Source organism: Anthonomus grandis, chromosome 8 (assembly GCF_022605725.1).
Source record: "Anthonomus grandis grandis chromosome 8, icAntGran1.3, whole genome shotgun sequence".
Lineage (NCBI taxonomy): Eukaryota > Metazoa > Arthropoda > Insecta > Coleoptera > Curculionidae > Anthonomus > Anthonomus grandis.
In genome coordinates, this window is record NC_065553.1 from 29369804 (window position 1) to 29382269 (window position 12466).

A 12466-nucleotide genomic window follows, 5' to 3' on the forward strand; every position below is an offset into this window, starting at 1 on the left:
ATGCTGGGTTCCAGGCACTCTTGCAATTAGTTCTTTTATAAAGAAAATAAATAATTAGTTATTTTGAAGGCCTTCTCATAATATTATTTCAAGTTTGTTTTAGCAAAAACACGTAAAGTGGCGCATGTGATGAATATTTCTACAATATACGGAAATCAACTTTTAATTTTAATCCCTTAATTATTTTTTTGGTTAAAATGTTATGTTTTATTTCCTGCTGATATTATTGTTTACTAGATTTGATATAAAATAATCAAATAAAGTTTTGATTAACGTGCCACTTATATTTTAAGTGGGTTCATAAATTCCTTGATAGGTACATATAAATACTCACACTAAATATTTATTCACATATAACTTATAGTTTGGTGCCTAAAAAGCTAGTAATATGTTCAAATATTTAACAGTATTGTTTTTGGCTTTGGCTATCAGCCACTACACCTTTGCTGAACCCGATGGTAAGTTCTGAAGCTAAACAATTTTTTCCTTGTCAAAACGATATGATAAGCGAATTATTATATATAAATTTGGGATCAACAGAACTTAATTTTACATACCTGTATTAGAAAATCAAACCAATTATGCTTCTTTTTCAATTCTGTACGTAGCTGTCTTTAAGTTTTGAAGTTATTTATTATTTTATCTTTATTAAAAAAATAAATCTACTATTATATTTATATAGTTATATTTATTATATAGTACGTGTCAACTTTTTTCGTGGGGTTTCCGACTTTCATACATAATTGTTAATGAATGGTTCTATGGGGTATTTTTTTAAGATTTTTGGCATTATAGGTATTTATCCGTGAGCAACTGCTTCTTAAAAATTATTCCTACGGCACCAGTTTGCGTCGTTATGGTTTTTCCTAATTTTTTAAAATCTGATTGCTGCAAAGATGCACAGAAATGGCGCTTTTTCGGATAAAACCCCAGGAAATTGATTTTCTGTATCAAAAACTTTTCAAAATTTCGCTTGATACGTCGCGATTCTTAAATTGCTCTAGAGCCTATATGGTTTAATTTATGATAATATGGACTACTCACATGTTTGCTTCGCAAATGTAGCTTTTTTATTTATAATAATAATTTCTTTACGAAATAAAAAGACTTAAGATTCTTTTTGTGTACAAAAGGACAATTTTTATAGCGAATAACGGAAATTTCTAAAATGTTATTTTACTAATTTTTAAGGTTCATGGCTCACCTTAAAATTTGCCAGTATCGAACTAAGGCAAGCAAATTAGAATCGTAGGAAAAAACGTGTTGTTATAAATAAAAAAATCTTTGTTAGTCTGTGTTGATAATTTTTAAGGGTTCTTTAAAAAGTAAAAAAAAAATTCAGATAGGCCCCCGGTAATTCGATATTTATGTTCAACGGTTTTTCTCAGGTTCTATGATACATAAAATTGATTCAATTTAACACATGAATACCTTGTTATATTCTCTAAAACAAACAAACTTTCTGGTATTTTTACAAAAGGGATTGTCAGTTCATAGCTTCCTCCATACTTTTATCGATAACCTCTATTGCGTCGATTTCGTTCATAGATAATTCCTTCTATTCCTTTTTTGTTTGCTTTACCTGTCATTTTAGAGATTAATAAAAATAAAGTACCACAAGCTATGGATAAAACTCCTATATAATCTTTTGGAAATGAAGTTGGTTCCTCTTCAGTTATGGCTAAAACGACTAGAAAATCTAAAAGGCAATTCAATTTTAAATAAAAAAGTTACTCTTGTTTATTTCATGTAACTCTATCAGTTTTTAACTTATTTGCATTTTAAACATTCAGCGTAAAGAAATAATCCTAAGCCACCGTTATTACATTGACTTTTTTTCAAGTAGGCTTGTGTCAGCACTTTCATGAGTTTTTCGTTTAAAGAAATTGTAGGACAATTTTACTCTCACTAAGTAAGAGTGTATTATTTGTAGTAAAAATTCTATAATAAGAAAATGCCACGTCATAATTAACATTCCAAGAGTGAAATGCGTGATATGATTTGGGTTTTTGCTCAGTCAAATTATAGTGGACTTGGTGCAGCCAGAAGATATTTAGAATTATACCCAAATCGAAGACAATCACAAACTGTTCAGACGTATTAATACCCGCCTAGGCGAAACAGGGTGTTTTCGTCCTGAAACCTTAAATGGTGTTCCAAAAAATATCAACGTCGATGATAAAAAAGAGATTTTAGCTCCTATTTCGGAAAATCCAGATCTCAGTCCTCGCCGGTTAAATAGGGCTACAAGAATAAACCAATCGTTTATCTGGAGAACTTTAAAGAAAGGGAATCTCCGTCCATAGCACTATACTTATATATTTGCTACCTCAAGATTTACCAGTTCGCCTATAGTTTGCTTAATTTATGCTAGATCAACAAACAATCCGAAAACCAGGAATTTCTTAATGGCCTTCTTTTCAACTTCTTTTCACCGATGAGGCGACGTTTACTAGACGAGCTGTTTTTAATTGGAAAAACAGTCATTTGTAGGACCCCGAAAATTCACATGCTCTAAAAGAACGACGTTTTCAGCATGAATTCAAGGTAAATATTTGGTGTGGTGTGATAACTGGTATTTTTACTGGTCCTTTTGAACTTTCTCCTAATCTGAACGGGCTCCTCTATTTAAAATTCCTTGACCAATAGTTAAACCCACTACTAGAAGATGTACCACTAGCCATAAAGCGGAACATGTGGTTTATGCAAGACGGGGCGCCGCCACATTTTTCTTTGCCAGTACGGCGATACCTGAATGAACATTTTTCTCACCGGTGAATTGGGCATGACAGTGAATTTGTTTGGCCACCTAGAAGTTCAGACTTAAGCCCTCTAGACTTCTCAATATGATCACACTCGAAGGACATGGTTTACAAAGATACAATTAATTCCATCGAAGACCACAGAAAATTCAAGAAGCTGCTAATATTATCAAAAATAATCGACAAATGTTATTTAATATTTAAAGATCTTTAAAGAGACGCCTTACAAAGTGTATTGAAGTGGAAGGCAGGCATTTTGAGCACTTACTTTAAAATTTTCTTTTAATATTGTTACTTAATTATTTGTTGACTTTACTGTTGTTAAACTCGAAAAATTCATCCATTATCCCAAAGATGCTGGTCATACACTCTTATAAAAGGTAAAAACACAAAATCTACAGCCTCACAAATACATTTAATAAAATTACAAATGTTACATGTTTCGCTCGACTAGAGCATCATCAGACCTAAACAATAATTAAAATGATGTAACCCGAAAAAAGGAAAATTCAACAAAAACTTACCATAACATACACAAAACACCTGACATATAGGTAAACAAAGCTTACAATAAAGTGGCACTATCTATGTACAAAGAACTCAACTAAACAATCAAATCACTTTATACATTTTAGAAATCTAACCATCATTTAAGAGTCTAGAACTATTTAAGGTTATTAAAAACTAGGTGGCCATCAAAATCAAACCTTTCATTAACACAGGACAGATCTGGGCTTTTAAAAGCTTTACTAATTTCCATTGTCTCCAACAAGTCTAGTTTTTACTTTTGTTGCACTGATGAAGTATTTTTATATCAGGAAAATTATGTTTGGAGTCGAGGAGGTGATTAGTAAAAGCGGCCGATCTTGTGACTGTGATATCGGTATTTTTAAATTTTTTATATTGGGCCTTGTGGTCACTAATCCTAGTAGAAATCTTCCTTATACCAGACTGGCCGGCGTACACTGCAGGGCATTCTTTACACCTAATCTCATAAACTCCCGGAGAAGATAGCGGGGGTAGTTTATCTTTAGTTAGTTATTAGATGTCTTTTTAATGTATTATTGGTTTTAAAAGCTGGGGCTATGCCAAAGGGAGAAAAAAAGAGGGATAGTTGTGACGAAATTGGTCCAAAATAAGTAAACGACCTAAAAGTTTTGATAAAGTTTGTTTGTTGTCTGATAAAATTAAATGATAATTTATACTTGTTCACATACTGAAAATATATTTTATATATAGGTTTAAGAGGGAAAGTATTACTGACTGCTAATTGTTTAATGGTAAGGAATTCTTTTTTAAAAGCTTCACGAGAAAGTGGGATGTTAAAAAGTCTGTAAAATAAAGAATGGGAAGCAGCAAATTTATGTGAGGACGGTGATGTCGAATTTCAAAAAATTCTCTTTGTGGTACACGTCCTCTACGATTTTGGCGTTGCCTTCTAAACCGTAGATTCTCAGGAAGTTCTGTTATTTTCGTCTGTTGAACTGTTTTTCGTCACCTTTTTTGTCTATTATAGTATTGTGTAAAACACAAATTGCTCTTACAATGAAATTAGCGGTTTGTTCATCTGTCTCAATCGCTTTAGACAATATTCTTCATTTTGAATACATAATTCCAAACGTACATTCTATGGTCTTTCGTGTCCTTGAAAGTCGTTAATTGAAATATAAATGTGCCGGAGTTAAGTTTTCCCTGCTATATGATTTTAGAAGGTTGTAGTTCAGCGCATATCCTTCATCCGCAATAAAGACGAATGGCATTGTAAAATTTGTTTTCGGCAAATTTTGTTCTTTAGGTATTTGTTATTTATTTTTTACTATTAGCCTGTACTATCGTGCCGAAAAAAAACTGGGACAGCAAAATCTCCTAAATCTCTTGGTCTATTAGAATAATATATTTTGATGTTGTCAAAGTTAATTTAATTTTGTGACAGCCGCGTCAACAAAATCGTTCTTTCAAAATGCCTGCATTATCTCCTCGACAAAAAGCGATATTATACACTCGTCTGATGGATGGAGTTCCTATAAGAAGAATCGCAGAAGAATTGGGCATTAGTAAAAATACCCTTTCCTTAGCTAAGACAAAAATTGCAGAATATAGAGCTATTGTAAGAAATCCAGATTCTGGTCGACAAAAAATTTCAAACGACATTCAAGATAGAGTTAGTTGGTTTTCTAAAAAACAATCCGTTTGAAACAGCAATAAAGGCGAAAGAAGACACAGATTTTCCTGGTTCTGCAGAGATTCGGAAATTAAAAGTTGCTGTGCAACAAATAAAAATTTTTTGACTGAAGGAAACAAACAGAGAAGATTAGAATTTGCCCATCAATATGCACACCAAAACAACATATGGGAAACGGTAATATTTTCGGATGAAAAAACCTTTCAATCGTGCAATAATGGCAAAATCCGCGTTTACAGGCCTTCTAATACCAGATATTTCGAAAGATATACACATAAGACTAATCAAAGTGGACGTTTTAGTATAAAAGTTTGGGCCTGGATTAGTTTTAGAGGAGCGGTTGTCAAATAGTGCAGGGAAGGCTTAATGCCTTATGATATTGCAATATCCTGAACAATGTTATGATGCCATCGGTTGGTGTAGTCTATGGGCAAGATTTTATCTTCCAACATGATAATGCACCTATACATAGAGCCCGTATAGTTTAAAACTATCTAGACGAAAGACGAATTCAAGTTTTACCGTGGCCCTCGAAAAGCCCTTATATCAACCCAATTGAAAACGTTTGGGGTATAATGACAAAATATATGTATAAAGATAACTTTAGGCCTAGAAATCAGAGTGATTTACGCCTAAAGATAGATGGGACCAAATAACCAAAGAATATACCAGAAACTTAATTTTAGGTATGCCACGACGTTTGCAAGCTGTAATTGATAACGACAGTGCGCTTACTAAGTATTAATAATTTTTTATTCCATATTATCAAAAAATATATTAGTTAGTTTTGGTTTATTTATAAAATGTGTTCCAAATAAAAATAAATATTGAAAAATAAAAATGTTTTGTATCAATATTATTATTTAAATATGTAATTATTAAGACTCCAAAAAATCATAATGCGTAAATATGAATACCATACCCAAGGAATGCGATTTTTTATAAGAGACTAATTCAAGACAATTCCCTACTTAAATTTTAATGTCCCAGTTTTTTTTCGGCACGATGGTACATAGATGAATTTTGGAAGAAACCTCCATGACTTTGACGCCTATATGTGCCAACGTCTCTTATTGTCATTGTCATCCTATAATTTGCGCCACAGAAAGCTTGCAAAACAATAGAAAAACAAATTTGTAATTGAAATACATACTTCCACTGTTTTTAGTATACTTAATTCTAATATGTTTACCGTTAATGGCCTCTATAACATTAGGAGAATTCCATTACTTTATAAATCCGTCACTAATTTTTCGAAAATCTTCTTTTTTTGGTGCAGCTAGATGATTCGGTTGTAAAATACTCCAAAGAAACTTCAGAACTCCCTTCATCTTTTTTTTTGCTGATTGTTGTGGCACCAATACAAAATTAAAAAGAGAGACTTTTAAAAGATTTTACTGTTGCCAAATATCTAAAAAAAATTACTGAAGTAGTACAAGAATGATTATTAGTTCATAATAATAAAAAATAAAACAAAATATTTTAAATTCACTAAAAAATCTTTTTATTGATAAAAATGATTAATGTTGAAGTCATATATTTGTCTAACAATGATAAATAGGAGTATTTTTTTCTTTAACAGAAGTGCACGCGAAGTGGAAAAGTTTGCGAGACTATTTCAGAAAAGAACTGAAGAGAATTCCTACTCCTCGATCTGCAGATACTGGAGATATCAGGGATGAATCATCTTGGCCCTATTTTAAAAAATTGTATTTTCTTAAGGACCAATTATCACCGAGACAGACAGAAAGCAATCTAACCGAAGATTATGTTGCAGAAAGTCAAGATTCGCCTGAAGAAATTAATACAAAAATTTCTAATGTGCTAAGCTTAGCAAATGAAAATGAATATTTATTAGACGTGGATTCACATCTTGATACACCTCTAACATCTACTACAGAAAATATGCAAGATTTTTCCGCCAAAAGACGCAGAACTATATTGAACCCTCTTGTAACAAGCAGTCAGACATATTCTAAACGTTAGAACCAGGTAGATGCTCTTGTAGATATCGAACAAAAGAACTTAACTTACATGCTTGAAGGATAAGACAAATTAAGAATCTGTTAAAGAAAGTGAAGATGATCACTTATAATTTTTCGATAGTCTTTTGACTTATGTGAAGAAGATTCCAGAATGTAGTATCTTAACTTTTCGTAATAAAGTTCCAGGAGTAGTGCAACATTATGCTTTTTTATAAGGCCAGTTAAAAGGTCTATACTATAACAATCAAACCAATAATCTACAATATCCGATTTCCGGAATTCGATATTAAATAGTATACTGACAAACAGGCAAAGGGAATTAATATTAAATTTACAGTGACCTTTTTTACTTTCAGGTTTACAGTATATTTTTTCAACAGAATAAAATCCTTATTTTTATTTGCATTTTATTTTAGTGAAAGGTCTGACTTATCTTAGCGTTACAAGTTTCTCTTCTATGCCAATAGGTTGACGCGCAAAATTTGTATATGTCGACTTAATATGATGTACAATTGTCTCTAGAACATAGTTAAATATAGTGATATCCATTCTAAGATATTTAAAAAAGCATCTAGTTTATTATGTGTTTGATACGTTTTTTTTAGTTCTGAAGCCCAACGGCCAAAGAAACCGATAAGGCTCTCTGGTCTGAAGGACTTAAAGTCGCTCGGTACACTGAAAGTGTTACGCAAGTATTTGAACGTGGCGTGCGTGAGTGCTGGGCACTCCCCGACTACATGGTCAACGGTTTCATTTTCCTCACAGCACAATCGGCATTCCGGGTTGTCCCCGCAATATCGATAGTATGGAGATGGCTTCTTAAGTGCCAGTGACCGGTTAAAAGACCTGTCACTAGCCGAATTTCGCGTCTTCTTAGGCGTAGTAGATTTTTGGTGAGACAGGCAGAGGGCTCACCTAAAGTCTGCCCAACCAATCTGTAGCTAAGCGGTATCGGTGCGGGGAACGTGGTTGTAGACTAGACCCGCCTCGTTTCATTCATGAAATGGCCAGTGACGTGCGAAATTTTATAAACCGATTACACAGATTTGAATGTATTAAATATTAAAAAATATGGTTTGGTTTTAATTTTAAAATAGGTATTTGTAGGTAAGATATTAATTTGGAAATTAAGGTCTTCTAAAATATTTTATTTGTAAATATGTAATAAAAAAATGACAGACAAGATTAGGGAAGTTTATAATCCTGATATAAATTTACATAATTAATGATAAATTTACAAGAAGTATATAATCCTGATATTCGATTTTTTTTAGTCGTCGTTCCAATTCATATTACTTATATTTATAGACATTTTATATTTAAAATAACCAACATTAACTTTAAATCTTTTTTGTTTGTAAAGCAATCGAGCTTGGTTTTATTTCATTGAATATGATTTTTATTTATTACAACATTAGGTACATAATTTTTGAAATTTAGTGTCGCATAAATTATGATTTTATTTTAATGTTTTTTTTTTTTCATAACTGTGCTTAGGCTTTATAATTCTATTATTATCATTTTACTTAGCTATAAATATTTGCAATCACTTCCCTTGCCTGGCTATGAATAAAGTTTTTCATTTTAACGTAAATAACACAAAAACTGTTAAAAATTATGAACTTTAACAACAAAGAAACAAATAACACAAAACAACAACAAAACAGCAACAACAATAATAGCAAATAAACTAAACTATGCTACACTACTCAGAAGTCATAGGTCAGAAATTAAGTAGGTACCTAAAAATACAGCAATAAAAACAGTTTAATAGCTCAAAAGTATTAACATACGCCGCCGCCACTGAATCCGCAAGAAATCGATATTATTCCGAAAATTACACAAAACCTGGTAGGATGCGATCCAATAAGATAGAGAAAGACAGAGAGCTGCATAAAAATAATAAATTAATGGCCGCGATGTCATCAACCAATCATCTGTCCCCAAACAGCGAGATGCTTCCGCGAAAGCACGACGTTGCCGGCTTTGTAAGTTTTATTAGGAATTTCGGATAAATGTTAGTCAATATTGGATTTTATAATATGCAAAACATTAGCAAATAGAACTAAAAAATATGGTTTAAACTGCATTACATTATTTATTATCTTTTTTATGATTAAATAGCTTAATTTTACCATTATATTTACTTTTTATTCAATACTATTTCATTTTTGCAGTAAGACGTGACAACGCTTCAAAATTTCGCCCGCATTCTTTTCGTAGACACAGATCCGATGGTCAAACTGTATGTGCGCTTTGGCCTGTCTCATACCAGGGGACTCAGTCCATCTTCGGTGGGTCCACTTGTCCAGCAGACCCTTCATTGACGCGACCGCAACGCATTTGGCGATACCAACTATGGGTTCCGGGTCCATCGGCACATTCGCGGATCCCAGTCTGGCAAGAGAGTCCGCTTCCTCATTACCTGCATGGCCTGCGTGGCCAGGTATCCAGACGAGCTGGACACTGCATCCAATCTGTACCAGTTTTTTCAGGACTTTTATGCACTCTAGTACAAGCTTGGAGCTTACCTTTGCGGCCGTGATAGCCTTAATGGCAGCTCTGCAATCCGAGCATATTGATACGACTGTATTGCGGTGTCCGCAGCTTAGGATTTTCTGCCCGCATTTTAATACAGCGAATATTGCGGCCTGGAAGACAGTGACGTGCTTCCCCAGCGAGTATGCCCTACTGGTATGTGGGATCCCACCAATAAGCCCTGATCCAGCTCTGTTATTCATTCTGGAGCCACCTGTGTACCAGATGGTCCCCCTATTTAGCAATGCAGGTCTATTGGAACTGCCACTCCTTTCTGCCTGCAATGTGCGTCACGAATCCCTCGCAGTCCACAGTCACTAGAGCCATGCAGTCACTGCCCATCAGAAGGAGAGGACATTCCTCTATGGCCCGTGACCAAATTTTTGCGTGACCGGACTCGCCAGCACGTAGTTCGCCGAGGACGTATACCCTGTACGCAGTTCTCATTGCCTCGAATTGCACAACGAGGTCCAGAGGCGGAAGGCTCAGCAGAGTCTCAAGCGCTCTAGTTGGCGCCGTCCGCATGGAACCCGTTATGCTGAGACATGCAAGACGTTGGACTCTGTCCAGTTGAGCACGAATTTTCGCTTTCTCCGTACATGGCCACCAAACGACAGCCCCGTATGTGAGAAGAGGTCTCACAATGCGCGAGTAGATCCAGTGGAGGATCTTAGGAGACAGACCCCAGGTATTGCCGAAAGCCCGCCTGCAGGCCCATAGCGCGCAGGTAACCTTCTTTATTCTGGTGTCTGCATGATCGTGCCAGGAGAGTTTGGGATCCAACTTGATTCCCAGAAATCGAACTGTCCTGGAGTAATACAGCTGCATGCCACCTAGAGATGTAACAGGGGGCGTGCCAAAGTTACGTCTCCTCGTGAATAATAGGAGCTCTGCTTTTTTGGGGTTAATCCTGAGACCCCCCGAGAGGCACCATATGTCCACCATACGCAGGGCTCTCATCATAGGGCCCTGCATTGAGATGGCGTCTTTCCCTGGGCAAAGGATTACCAGATCATCAGCGTAGGCTTGTGTGTATAGGCCAGCATTGCTTAAAAGATTTATCAGACTGTCGACCACAAGGCACCACAAGGTAGGGGACAATACTCCTTCCTGCGGGCAGCCCCTAGCCGCCAACGTTTTTTCTACTGTTAATTGGGTGGACACTATATTCTCTGTTATAGCCCATAGCAAGTAGAATACGCAAAGCTGCACCACCAAAAAGTATTTCACCCTCGCTATCTGTTTACTGATGAGACTGATGACTATATTGTTTACTGATTAAATGTTTAAATTCAAAATTGGATCACCTTCTTGAAATCTATCTCTATGTACACTTGAAGCAAGCGTTAACGCGTGAATCGCCTCTTGACGAAGCAGCACTCTAGCTCGAAGGTCTACTATGTTTTAACCCTAAGACATGTTAAGCTTAATCGCCATATTTTGGTGTGTAGTATCTCCAGTTCAGAGATTGCTCATTCTTAATGACTCACCCTGTATGTTTAAAATAATATGTAAATATATAAAATAAACTTAAACAATTTATAAAATGTACAACAAGTTAGTTACTATGTATACTAAGTTACTTATTTTGTGGGGTATTACGCCACTTTTATAGCAAAAATCAAATTAGAAAATACTACTCATATGTTCAAATATTGTGAAAAAGAAGAAAGTAGACTTATTCACGTATTTAGAAGAAATGTGAATTTAAATCTTTAACGATACCTTTCGTTATATTTAAGTTATTCTAAGTTCAATAAATCTTAAATACAATAATTTACTTGAGGTAGGTATGATATATTTTTTTATATACCCAGGAGCTGAGGTTTAAGCTATCAATTTCTGCTGTTCCTACCTAACTTTATTTTAAATATTTACATTGAAAAGAATGAAAAACCTATTTATTTAATAAAATTACTCATTTTGTACCAACGTTCCGGTAGTTATATCTACTACCATTACATCAAGTCTACTAGTTATATCAAGGTGAATAAAATAAAATTAAATTAAATTAAATTAAAAATATTTAAAAAAACATACTTATCTTCTTCAATGTCTTGCCTTTTTTTCTTTATTTGTGGTAAATTTTACATAGGCCAAATCTGTAGACCATTGCGAAAAAGGATTAATGAACATAAATCTTACATAAAACTGTCATAAAATGTCGTAAAAATCTTTTCTTATTTCTTAGGTACTTGTCCTGAAGAGGACCCTACGGATGGTCCAGGAACCTATCTTGCAGACAAGTCAAACTGTGCCGGATTCTACGCATGCGTAGGAGGAAATCCCATCCAGATGTACTGCGCTCCAGGATCCTATTGGAATCCAGAAGACAATTATTGTGAGATTGGCGCCACACATGCTAATTGTGGAACAAGACCCACCACTCCTAAGGCTTAAACTGATAAAAGATGGTAGAAAATTATCGTAAACATTTTTTAACTAATAAAGTTGATGCAAATCAAAATTATTTTTGTTGTTTTTTTTTGTATATACACTACCGCTCAAAAATATTCGCCCACATGTATTATATTTCAGTTATAACTAAAAATAATAAACCCATCAGTTATTCTTATGAAACGGTTTATTTATAACAAAATGAATATAAACAATACATTTTTCAATTAATTAAATTTAAGAAAATCAAATTTTGGATTCATCTACCTACATGTCCGCCTCGATTTTTAAAAACAGCTTCACAGAGTTTCGGTAGTCTTCTAATTAATGTGTCCAAAGTTTCCTGAGGTATCTTGTGCCACTCTTCTTGGATGATCCTCCACAAGTCTTCTCTTGATGTGGGGTATCATTTTCGCACTTGTCTATCCAGTTCATCCCACAGTAATTCGATAGGATTGAGGTCCTATGATTGTGGGGGCCATACCATAACTTTCAGAAGATGTTGCCTTTGTAATTGACCTAAATATTGCTTGCACCATTTCGACGTGTGCTTGGGGTCATTGTCATGTTAAAAGATGAAGTTTTCCCCAATTATTCGAGTA

General features: G+C 34.4%; 1 long non-coding RNA gene across 1 annotated transcript; it reads left to right on the forward strand.

Annotated features, from left to right (window-relative positions):
* Positions 1-314: 314 nt before the first annotated feature.
* Positions 315-11937, forward strand: LOC126739459 (uncharacterized). The gene is made up of 2 exons (XR_007661631.1): positions 315-458; positions 11659-11937. It is a non-coding gene; the product is annotated as an uncharacterized LOC126739459 (long non-coding RNA).
* The last annotated feature ends 529 nt before the right edge of the window (positions 11938-12466 follow it).